Here is a 13,419-nt window from a genome sequence, read left to right as displayed (position 1 = left end):
TCAAGAAAGGGGTAGGAAGGACAATGCTTAATACTTGCTCTCCTAAGAGGCCAAAGTCTAGACATGGAGAGACAATATACCTTCTTGGAATTATGAAGCCCTCAAGGCCTCCATGAAATGTGTAGACAGATACTGAGGTGTAGAGCCACTCAGATGGGTTGTATATAATCGAGCTGCTATAATCAGAGTGTTTGCTGAAAGAGGGGGCACACAAGTTAAAGCTTGAAGAATGAGTAACGGAAACAAATAGGGTTGATAATACAAGGTAAACAATAACAAGGGTGTGTCATTAGTAATAGCAAAGTTAACTCAAAGACACAATGACTCCACTCTTTCTGCTTAGTGCTTACTTAGGTATACAGGTTTTACAGGCATATGACTGTAAAACATCTATGAAAATGTTTTATTTCACCATATACAAAAATCACATTAAAATGGATGAAAGACTTTGAGAACTCAAACTATGAAACTACTACAAGAAAATAAGGGAAGAAATCACTAGGACACTAGTCTGGGTACACATTTTGTGAGTAATACCCCACAAGCTCAGGCAACCAAAGTAAACAGGGACAAATGGGATCACATCAAGTTAAGAAGCTTCTGCACAGCAAAGGAAGTAATCAACAAAGTCAAGAGACAACCCACAGAATGGAATATTTGGAATATTTCCTTCTCACGAGGGATTAATAACCAGAATATATAAGGACCTCAAACAACTCTACAGAAGAAAAATCTAGTAATCTGATTTTTTTGAATGGTCAAAATATTTGAATAGACATTTCTTAAAAGACATACAAATTGCAAACAGGTGTATGAAAAGGTGCTCAATATCACTGATCATCAGAGAAATGCAAATCGAACTACAATGAGGTATTATTTCACCCCAGTTAAAATGGCTTATATCCAAAAGACAGTCAATAACAAATACTAGCAAGGAAATGGAGAAAAGAGAACCCATGTACAGGAATATAAATTAGTATAGCCGCTATGGAGAAATGTTTGGATGTTCCCAAAAACAACCTAAAAATAGAGCTACCATATGACCCAGCAATCCCACTGCTGGGTATATACCCAAAAGAAGGGAAATCAGTCTATCAAAGAGATACTCCATGTTTGTTGCAGCACTGTTCACAATAGCCAAAATTTGGAAGCAAACTAGATATCCATCAACAGATGAATGGATAAAGAAAATTTAGTGCTTATATAAAATTGAGTAATATACAGCTATTAAAAAAGAATGAGATCCTGTCATTTGCAACAAGATGGATGGAACTGGAGGTCATTCTATTAAGTAAGCCAGGAACAGAAAGATAAATATCACATGTTCTTACTTATTTGTGGGACCTAAAAACCAAAACAATTGAACTTGTGGAGATAAATCAAGAGTAGAAGGATGGCTACCAGTGTCTGGGAAGGGTGGGGAGGTAGGAAAGGAGGTGAGAATGATAATAGGTACCAAAAATATAGAAAGAATGAATAGAGTCTAGTATTTGATAGCGTAAAAGGGTGACTATAGTCAATAACGTAATTGTACATTTTAAAATAACTAAAAAGTATAATTGGATTGTAACATGAAGGATAAGTGCTTGAGGGGATAATCATACCCCATTCTGCATGATGTGCTTATTTCACATTTGCATGCCTGTATCAAAACATCTTGTGTAACCCATAAATATATGCATATACTATGTAGCCACAAAAATATAAAAGATAAGAAACTGTTTTTAAAAATTATGAATAACTTCTCCTCCTCCTAACCTATCTCCTCAAGGGCCTCTATGAAAAGCCCTTCCACAGGACCCTGACAGGCAAGTCTTCTGCCTGGCTCTGAGATGGTTTTAGAGCTTAGGTTATCTTCTAAGCAGCCACAAGTCATCCCAGCTCCAGACCAGAGAACCTGGGCAAAGAATTGCTTGTTTTTCTCTTCTAAAGGGAGAACGTAAACTCTATAGGGTAAGAATGTTATTGAATGAATGAATGACGAATTAATGAATAGGATAAACTTTTCAAAAGAACCTAAGCTGGAGGCCTCATACATACCCTAGCAAGCAGAGTTGGCAACTGTGCACACATATCATTATCTGTTGAATGACTGAATGAAATAGTGTAAAAAGTAAAGACTAAATAAATAAATAAAAGAATATCCTACTTTAAACGATACCACAGTATTCACCCCCTGAGAAAACCATCTTTCTGAAGGCATACCCTGGGTAAGCTTTGTGATGTGTTCACTGTAGCGCTCACCTCGGTAACACAGTTGAAGTTTCCAGTTCCCCTCTCAGAGTCCTATGGGACACCTAACCCTGTTCATAACCCCACCCCAAATACACGAGCACACATGACCCACCCACCTTGCTCAATGTCATAGGTGTATGTGACCATGAAACCTAATGAATTACCTTGCAAGTTTTTAGGGACATCAAAATCAGTCCATTTTATAGATGAGAAAAATGATACTGGTCTAGACTGAGCTGGAATTGCAACAATTTCAGGACTCTGTGATTTGGACTGTGTGCCCTTCATGGATTAGGACACTGGTGCCAGGAGAGGGCTCAAAAGTAGTGTTATCATCGCTCCTATCTCTTTTGGCTTAATGCATTTGTGATCTCCTTTTCCAGACATACCTAATGGACTTCACTTTACCCTACTAGTAAGTCATCAAGTCCCCTGTGGCAATACCTAGAATCAAGGTATCATAGCCTCCAGCCCATGCTTGTCCCATGCACACCACACCTGACAACTTCAGCAATGTGTTTTCCCTTCTGGTTGGAAAAAAGTCTTTTTGGGGTTGTGAACATCTGCAAAATTTTCTATATAAACCTTCATGTTCTAAGAGCACACAAGTGCTTCCCAAAGGGCACAATCTATAGACAGAGGCTCCTAACAGAGCTTCAACTCTGAAACTCAGGGTGGGTAGAGCCTATTTGCTCATTACCAAAATGTTGCTGGCTACTCTTCCTTCTGCAGAGTGGTACTGCCCACATCCCCAGGGAGTGGCCTTCGACTCAAGCAGCAGCCCACCAGCATGATTTAGACAAGCTCAAGTTTCGTGTGGCATTTCATTTAGTGAAGCACCATAGAGTTCTAGCTTGCTTTGGCTCCCTTGTGACAGGCAGTTATCCTCCCAATAATGAAAATGTTGAAGGATGGCACTGCCTTTAGCATCCCTAAGTTCCTGGTTTGCATGAGAGTTTTTGTTTAGTTCATTAATCTCAAGCCTTGGTCTTTGTCTTCTGAATATAAGAAGACCCTTTACCTGTGGAGACTTGTATCCCATCTGAGAAATAAGAGCAGCTCCAAGCTAGAAAGCAGCACAAGAATGAGCTCACCCCAGCAGACAAAGATGGGGTCCATTAGATATCCATCTCAGCCTTGCACACAGGCAGAGCAGTAGCCAAGCAAAGTGCCAACTATTAATACTATTGAAGTCAATGATGAGACATGGTGGCCGTGACCAGGAGATGACTCTGGCAAGGCAGAGGGTAGCAGGAGGGCTGGGAGGTGAGCTGGCTGCCTGGAGTGCAGAGGCATAATTTCCTCTACCTTCTTGCCGTCAATCACAGCTCTTTATATAGCACCAATGTCATGCTGCATCAGCTGCACCTGTGCCCCGTGTGATGACTTTCAGACTCAGATAAATACCATCAACGGACTTCAGGATGATGGGCACTATGGAACACCCTAGTGATTGATCTGTTTGTTTCCATCCTGGGGCTGTGGATCTATTAAATAAACACTAGTATTTTGAAGGAAAAGCAGGAGAAAGAACTCTTAGGTGGATTCTTCATTTCTTGTTTGGTTTGGAAGATGATGGTGGTTGTTTGCGCTTTGGTTTTTTGTTGTTGTTTTAAATAGATGAGAGTGAATTTTTCTTTTCAAACACATAGCACTGGACACAAGCAGCAGGACTTTATTTATCAGCTCCAACTCCTCACTGAATATCCTCCACAGCTGACAAGAGTCAATGATTAGCTGATTTCTCTGCTCTGTTGCAAAGTTCTGCTGTGTTGCCAGACTCCCATGAGAAGTAGAGGGGCCACGTGATGTTCCCCAGAGGCTGCACCTCCTGAATGCTCCCAAAGACATCCTCTCACATCAAACTGGTGGATAGAGTCTGCAGATCATATCCTTTCCCTCATTTTACACAAAGCCAGCTAAGTTTTGAGAACAATGTTATACTTAGCTGCTGTACAAGCCATTGCCTTTTGGATTAATTTTAGGGGGAAATTATTTAAAAGGAAAATATTTATAATTCAAATTATTAAGAAATTCTAGGTCATAAAGAGCTACCATCTTTCAAACTTGGATATTGGTTTTATTTTCCAGTTTTTAAAATCCAGGGGGAAAAAAGCATTCACAATTTGAGTGTCTCTTTTCTTATCTGCTCACCCAAAAGAGTTCCTCAGTTAATATGTGACCATTTCTTTACCTATAGAATTCAGATAATATCACTGAGAATTCATGATAAGAGTGTTTTAAAACTACATTAAGAAGCACTTCCTTCCTTAGACCCTCCAGAGAACACTGTACCTTGGAGAGTCATTATATCAACACTGAGTAGATGGGACCTTGGAACACCACACGTCAACTCTGCATCCAGATCAGGCCCTGAATTGAGTGATACTGGAAATGATGTGAAAAGAACCTGCATGTCCATGTAGCAAATAGTAGATTCTAAGAGATAAACTGGTAACTTCCAGCCTGTGCTCATCAGTTCTCCTGGAATCAGCCTAGGATTAAAGAATAAGAAGTTGGAACATAAAAGACAGTTTGTGCATTGTGAGAAAACTACCACCAATTTTCTCATTTTGAGTGAGAAAGCTGTGAAGAAGGGCAACTGACAACATGATGCCCTTTTACAAACTACTTCTCTGCAGTTGCGCTACTCCATGTGGTCTACGTACGACAGCCAGTGTGCTAACAATTTGCCACTGATTTATAGCAAGATAAATACAGAAGTGAGAAGTAAACACATAGATACTTGTTTAGCAATTTGCCATTGTTATGGCTAAGAAAGTAATCTGTGGATTTATCTTTTTTGAGTAGGGTATAGACCAATCTGAGTATTGTCAGATTTAGGTGGTAAATTGCATTGGCTCAAACTCCATTCTAATCATGTGTGATAGGATGTATTCATCTGTGACAGATTGGAAATCAAAAATGATAGCTAGATGATAGATAGATAGATAGATAGATAGATAGATAGATAGATAGATAGATAGATAGAGATTAGGCCGGGTGTGGTGGCTCACACCTGTAATCCCAGCACTTTGGGAGGCCGAGGCAGGCGGATCACGAGGTCAGGAGATCGAGACCATCCTGGCTAACATGGTGAAACCCCATCTTTACTAAAAATACAAAAAATTAGCCAGGCATGGTGGCGAGCGCCTGTGGTCCCAGCTACTTGGGAGGCTGAGGCAGGAGAATGGCGTGAACCCGGGAGGCAGAGCTTGCAGTGAGCCAAGATCATGCCACTGCACTCCAGCCTGGGCAACAGAGCAAGACTCCGTCTCAAAAAAAAAAAGAAAAAAAAGAAAGAGAGATTAAAAAACAGGTCTCTTGCTACAGATGGTTTGAGAAGCAGTCTTTTCATATTTACCAAACTTATAAATTACTTCTTCATTATCCTTCCTACTAGAATGAATGTAAGTTTCATGAGGACAGGAATGATGTCTGCCTTCTTCAAAGCTCTATCACCAAAACCTAGTACAATTCCTAGCTTTTTGAATGAATGAATGAATGAATGAATGAATGAATGAAAAAAGTTTAGAATTCTGCTTCCCTCTCAGGTTTGGCAGCCATTAAATGTCAAGAGAAGGAGATCACAGTATTAGGCAAGGATCACGCACAAGCTCTCATCTCCCCTCTCAATGCCACCCAGTCTTCAATGTCAAAGCAAGAATATAGAAGACTCAGGAACACATCTCCAAATGTATAAGGTGCAATTCTGGAGAAATATGATTCCCACTACAGAATTCATTTTATCACCGCTTTTTCAGAATCACAGCTACTCCTAAAGCAGAGTATAACTGACATTTTTTATTAGACTTATTGTTTGGAAGTTATCAATATTCCATAAATATGGCATGGTTCCTTATAAACTTCAGAGATTAAATAAAGCTAAAGTTTCAGGGTTGCTGACATTACCAAAAACCACAAAAATCATAACTTTGTTCCCTTAGAGGACACGGGTGAGACAGACCACACTCGTCTTATCATAATATTTTGATTTAAAATATATTTTCTTGATAAGCAGTAGAAAGAGAAAGCATTAGGCTAGAATCTGCAGTGGCTCCCATCCAAGGGTGATACAGTCCCATAAGAAGCAGACAGGGACTCCACTAACCTATTGCTGCAATCCCCCCAAGTTAAAATGGCATAAAACAACCACTGTATTATGCTCACAGATTTTGTGGGCCTAGAATTCAAACAAGGCACATTGGGAATAGATTTTTCTCTGCTCCACATTATCTGGGATCTCAACTAGGAAGATTCAAATAGCTGTTAATTACTCAGATAAATGAAGAATGGCTGGAATCATCTGGAGACTCTGTCACTCACGAATTTGGTAGACCAACATAACTCAAAGACGGAACTTAGATGAGGTCAGGGCCAATGTATTTATGACCTCCGTCTATTGATGGGGCTTCCTCACAACATGGCAGCCTCAGGGTAGCTGACATTTAACATGGTGTCTCAGGCCTCCAAGATTAGGGCTCTGGCAAAGAAGGAAGAAGCTATGTGACCTTTTATGAGCAAACCTTAGAAGTTACATAGTGTCACTTTCACTGCACTACGTTGGCCAAAGCAGGCACAAGTGCACCTAGATTTAACGACATAGGACCCACCTGTTGATGGAAGAGTGCCAAAGAATGCATAGTCATTTTTAAAAGCCTCTCTGTTGCAGAAAACATCTAGGAATTTAGTAAACAGCAGCCAGGAATGCTAAAGATCCTACAAAGATTGTGATAATTTCATGCCTCAAAGAACCATTCTCACTAGGATGCCAGGAGTGTCGCTGTTCACAAACACTAGAACCTTGAAGTTGGAGACCTACTAATGTCCTGTATCTATAAGGAACTTAAACAAATTTATAAGAAAAAAACAACTCCGTTAAAAATTGGGCAAAGGACATGAACAGACACTTTTCAAAGGAAGACATACATGCAGCCAACAAGCATATGAAAAAAGGTCAACATCACTGGTCATTAGAGAAATGCAAATCAAAACCACAATGAGATAACATCTCACACTAGTCAGAATGGCTATTATTAAACAATCAAAAAATATAATAACAGATGCTGGTGGAGTTTCAGAGAGAAGGGGATGCTTATACACTGTTGGTGGGAGTGCAAATTAGCTCAAACATTGTGGAAAGTAGTGTAGAAATTCCTCAAAGAGCGAAAATCTTAACTACCATTTGACCCAGCAATCCCATTACTGGGTATACACCCAAAGGAATATAAATCATTCTACCATAAAGATGCATGCATGTGTATGTTCATTGCAGCACTATTCACAATAGCAAAGACATGGAATCAACCTCAATGCCCATCAAAAGTAGACTGGATAAAGAAAATGGTGTATGTATACACTATGGAATGTGTCACAGCCATAAAAAGAATGAGATTATGTCCTTTGCAGGAACATGGAGGGAGCTGGAGGCCATTAACCTTAGCAAACCAATGCAGGAACAGAAAACCAAGTACCACATATTCTGACTTATAAGTGGGAGCTACATGAAGAGTACATATGGACACAAAGAGTGGGACAACAGACACCAGGACCTAGTTGAGGGTGGAGGATGGGCAGAGGGGGATGATCAGAAAAAGTAACTATTGGGTACTAGGCTTAGTACCCGGGTGATGAAATAATCTGTTAAAAAAAAAAAAACCCTGTGACACAAGTTTACCTATATAAGAAACCTGCACATGTAGCCCTGAACCTAAAATTAAAGCTTAAATAAATAAAAAGTTGGAGACCTGGAAGAATGATAGGAGCCATTTCACCCAAGAACACCACCCCTCCACCTATTCATTTTACAAAAGACGAAGTCAAGCTGAAAGATCTGTCTGAGGTTGTTGGGCTAAACTGGACTCCAGGCCTCTTTCTTCCAAGTTTGATAGACCTAAGCTCCTTTTTGAGATGATACACCTTTTCCAAGAAAATCCATTTTAAAACTCCTAGTGCATAAAATCACCAATGGATTTTAATTAAAACTCATGAAAGTGTGATGAGTAACAGAATATTTACAAGATTTCAAAGTATCTGCCCACACATTATTTACTAATTAAACAGAATAAAAGAGTAACTTTTCAATGGAAAAATCTGGTGGCTGCAACCTTCACCTAGTGATCAAAATGATAAACAGGCATTGCTTGGCTCCTGAGAGGTGGCACTGAGAAGGCACAACATCACTGCTACGACATTCTTAGCCAAAATGCACAACACGAGTCTAATCCTGATTGAGGAACATTCTACAAATATTTGGTTGTGCTTTTCAAAAACTTCAAGACTGTGAAACACAGTCTACTTATTTTCAAGCGATTCAGAAAAAAACTACTATACAAATAGACACATACACAAAGAAAATGTAGTACATATGCACTATGGAATGTGTCACAGCCATAAAAAGAATGAGATTATGTCTTTTACAGGAACATGGATGGAGCTGGGGGCCATTATCCTTAGCAAACTAATGCAGGAACAGAAAACCAAATACCGCAAGATAAAAGAGAAGGATAAATTAAATGAGATAAAATATACAGTTGGTAAATCTGGAAAAGGGGTTTGCACAAGCCATGGTACTATTCTTGCAACTTTTCTGTACATTTTCTATCCATTCGAAATTATATAAAAATAAAAAGTATTCAACCAGCAGCAACAACAAAGCATTTTATGTGTAAATTTCTGGGATAGCATTCTCCCAGCTACTGCAATGAATTCCATTTCTTAACTCTCCAAGGAGTAATCGTTTAGACAAACCACAGTGTCCTGAGCTGTGCTCTCACCAGTCTCTGCCTGGTGTTCAGGAAGCAAATCTTAGCTGTTTGGGGAGATGTCAACCAGAATATTTCAGGATGCAAATAAGCTTACATATAGATTTTTTAATGCATGTCTTAGTTAGGTTACAGGTTTAGTTGGTATAACAGAGATCCAAAATCCAGAGGCTTAAGTAAGAGAAATGTGTCTTTCCCTCTCACCGAACAGTCAGGAAGGTTGGGAGGTCTGCCATCCTTAACCTGTGGCTTCCATCTCTGGATCCAAAGGAATAGCTTCAATTGCCATTTCCTAGCCAGAGAGGAGAGGGAAAGAAAGAGTGAAATGCACAGAGCTTCATGATGAAAACTCTGCCTGGAAGTTTGCATACATCAATTTCATTATTACTTTATTGGCTAAAAATTTAATTACATGCCACAGCTAGACAGTAGGAGGCCAAGCAATCAGCCTCTATCTGGGTGGACGTGAGCCATGTTCCCAGTTAAAAGTCAGGGTGAGGGTCATGTTCTATTAGCAAAAGGAAGAGAGTGAAAAGGATAATGGTGTATAATCAGTCTCAGCCCAGGGAATAGAGATTGAGGGGCTTTTAGCAAAACACCAAAGCTATGTTTCTAACATGGGTGTGGATCTTCATAGGAGGTAAAAAAAACCTCATGGAAGAAACTGGGCTCCCAAAGTAGACACTGTCTTGTTTGTTGTCCTTTTGAGTAAACTAAGTAACTGTAAGATTTCCAGAGAGATAAGGTCCTTTATTCTGGAGACAAAGACCAATCAAAATTTTCTGTGCAGAAAGGATTGTCACATTCAAATTATTTTCATTCTGTTGACAAAATAAAATGTCTCTAGGCAAACAGAAGTGTCATCACCCAGCACATGTTCACATCCCCATGCACATGCAAACAAACACATACACACACAGACACAGCGCATGACAACATCCGCAACTAACAGTGCACCAAGTTGCTCCAGGAACCCAGAGTCCTCTCTTACCTCTTCTCTTTATTGGTTTAGAATGCCAGGATTACTTCTACTTCTATCATCGAGTCTCACTTTACATAGTTACTAAGTGATTTCTGCAAAATAACAGGCAAATTATTCAAACATTGTGTTTTAAGGGATTGTGTCTTGACTCATCAAATTTATGAGTGGCAAATTGCTTTATGCACATCTGAAAAAAATAACTTATCACAGAACAGACAAGCTAACACATCTGGATTCTAGTTGATTAAAGCTTTATTTCACTTTTGAGGGTTTTCCTTCAAAATAACATTCTCAAGTGTGCCTTTCTCTTCCCTTTTGTGTTCTCACATCTCTGTAGGATGCAGACCTGTGCACGGGCAGGCTGCAATGCGCTCTGCTTTTTCTCTCTAATTTCACTGTATCCCTGTGGAGGCTGAGAGGAAGCTACATAGAGTTTGAGAAGGGACTGTCTGTTTTATTAGAATACCCAGTTTGCCATTTTAATCCCAGTCATGAAGACATGTGGACCACATGTTAGCCATGTATCCTCATCACAGAGGCAGAGGAAAACACAGGGACACTCACACACTAGGAAGCCACAGACCCTGAAGCCTCCAAAGTGCCACAAAGAGGCCTTAAAAGTCACATTTCACCAAGGTCCACCATGCACCCTCCTCTTGGCCCTTCCAGTGCTCCAGATCTGAAGGAACTGACTCCCAGCCGCCTGCCAGTTCTACATCCAAATGCCCACCTAAGATTTATTTGGCTCCCTAAATTCCAGCCTGTTCAGCCAGCCCTTCTACACTGGCCGTCACAGCCTCAAAGCAAGGACCTCTAGAGAGCCTGCCTAACCTGGCCAATGCCACAGAATTCTCAATGTCAAGAGTATCCCTAAAGCTCATTGCTCTCTCAGCTATCTCCACTGCTTTATGACACCTGCCCACTCGCTTTTCAATGCCCATCTCCAACAAGAGATTGTTCATGGGGGCAATATCCACATCTAGCAGAGGACAGCACCAAAGGAAGGGGTGGCATAGCATAGTGGTTACAGGTGTGATGCTCTGGTATGATTACCTGTGTTTGCATCCTGGCTCTGCCACTTCTTGTGTGATATGGGCATGGGACAACCTTTCTGTGTCCGTTTTCTTACCATTAAAATCTGGCTGATAATAGTATCTTCTTCACAGGATAGTGTAAAATTAAATTAGCTAATACATGTAAATCACTTAGAAGTGTACCAGACATAATTAAGGTTCACTAAAGATTAGCTATCATTATTATATTATTATTACTATTATTATAGAATCTGATACTTAGAAGATCATTAATGACCTTATCCAAAGCAATTTTAATAAATTACAAGGGTATATAAGCCATTATGATGTGGACAGATGAATGAATGGAGGATGAGAAAGTAGAAACATGGAATTTGGGCAAGAGGAAGGAAACAGCTAGATAATAACTACAGAAGGTCACAGAGTCTAAAGGAATCAATTCCTTCTTTTGCTGTAAAATACCCAAACAGAAACATTATTCTAAAGCTTTGGTAATTCTGATGAACTGGTATGAATGTAAGTGAATATATTAGCAGCAATGAAAATATTAATCATAACTTACTTAAGCAAACTACTTCAAAGTTTACAAAGTAGCTTTATTTCACTTTATTCTTAAGTCTGAGGATACAGGCAGGACCATTGATCCGACTTTACAAATGAGGAAATCAAGTCTCAAGGTGGATGCCTTGTCCCAAGCCACACATCCAACCAGAGTAAACTTCTCTCTGACCTCTATATTCTTTTTTCCTTTTTTTGAGATGGAGTCTTGCTCTGTTGCCCAGGCTGGAGTGCAGTGGTGTCATCTCAGCTCACTACAACCTCTGCCTCCCGGGTTCAAACAATTCTTCTGCCTCAACCTCCCAAGTAGCTGGGATTACAGGCACCCGCCACCACGCCTGGCTAATTTTTTTTTTTTTTTTTTTTTTTTTTGGATTTTCAGTAGAGACATGGTTTCACCATGTTGGCCAGGCTGGTCTCAAACTCCTAATCTCAGGTGATCCGCCCACCTCAGCCTCCCAAAGTGCTGGGATTACAGGCATGAGCCACCGCACTACCCAGCCTCATCTCTAAATTCTTGATATCTCAAAAATGCTTACATATGTCACCTTATACTCACAAACCTCAGAGACTTTCTGGCGTTAGTGACTACCATCTATTTTCTTGGTTTGGAATTAAAGAGCTGCCACAAATTGCCTTCTTGCCTAGGCTTCTCACTGAGAACATGTCCCATAACACAATCTTCCTCAATATTCTTCCTGAGCCACTTGGAGTCCCTGAGCAGATGTATTTGCTCGCACTCTTACCCCACCCACAATCCCCACCATCTTCCACTTCTCTTTATCTCATCTCTTTTCCACTGGGCCACCCTGACACCTGAGCAGAGGGTGAAGCCTCTTTTGCACTTCAAAACACTGACCAGCTGGCATTCATTCAGGACTTAATCGCCACTGCTCCATAACTCATTCTTCTGGGCAGGTATCTCATCTCTACTGGATTCTACATTGGGAAAAGTCCCACCTCCTAAGAGCCCTCTACCTTCTTATAACACTAACCTTGTACCTGCTGCTGGATGTTTTGCTCTCTCCTCTGCTTCTATAGATGGTTTGTGATTTAAAGGTGGATATTCTCTTTGACATTTCTCTGCATTGCAATGCCCCACAGTCTTGCTGTCCAAATGGAAGAGGCTGTGTGCTGAGAGACCACAATGACCAAGATCAGGTTCACAGCACCTGTTGCTTGCAAGATCACTCTGGGGGCTAGGTAGAACAAGGGCATGGCAAGCCGGCTTCCCAGAGAGGCCCTCCCTTCTCCAAAGGGCCCTCACCCTTGCTTCTTTATCACCTTGGCTTATTTTTTATTGTTTTGGGTTTTTTTTGGGGGGGGGGTTGTTTTTTGTTTGTTTTTTGAGATGGAGTTTCACCCTGTCACTCAGGCTGGAGTGCAATGGCGCGATCTCAGCTCACTGCAACCTCACTGCAACCTCACTGCAACAATTCTCCTGCCTCAACTTCCTAAGTAGATGGGATTACAGGCACGCACCACCACACCTGGCTAATTTTTGTATTTTTAGTGGAGACAGGTTTCACCATGTTGGCCAGGCTGGTCTGGAACTCCTGACTTCGTGATCTGCCCACCTCAGCCTCCCAAAGTGTTGGGATTATAGGCGTGAGCCACCACACCCAACCCACCTTGGCTTATTAAGCCGTGTACATTGTGGAGCACTTCATGCTTCTTGCTCTTTCTCTATCCATGACAGAACTGCTGTTTAAAAACTCTCCTTGGATATTTAAAGCATTGTAAACGTTTAGTTGTAAAGAGGTTTGGCCCTTTACTTTACATTCCTGTAAGTCACAAGCAGCAGCTCTGACACTGCATTTAAATGTAACAGAGAGTAAGAAAGGAT

This window comes from Pan troglodytes, chromosome 12 (genome assembly GCF_028858775.2).
Source record: "Pan troglodytes isolate AG18354 chromosome 12, NHGRI_mPanTro3-v2.0_pri, whole genome shotgun sequence".
In the NCBI taxonomy this organism is placed as follows: Eukaryota; Metazoa; Chordata; class Mammalia; order Primates; family Hominidae; genus Pan; species Pan troglodytes.
This window is presented reverse-complemented; position numbering follows the sequence as displayed.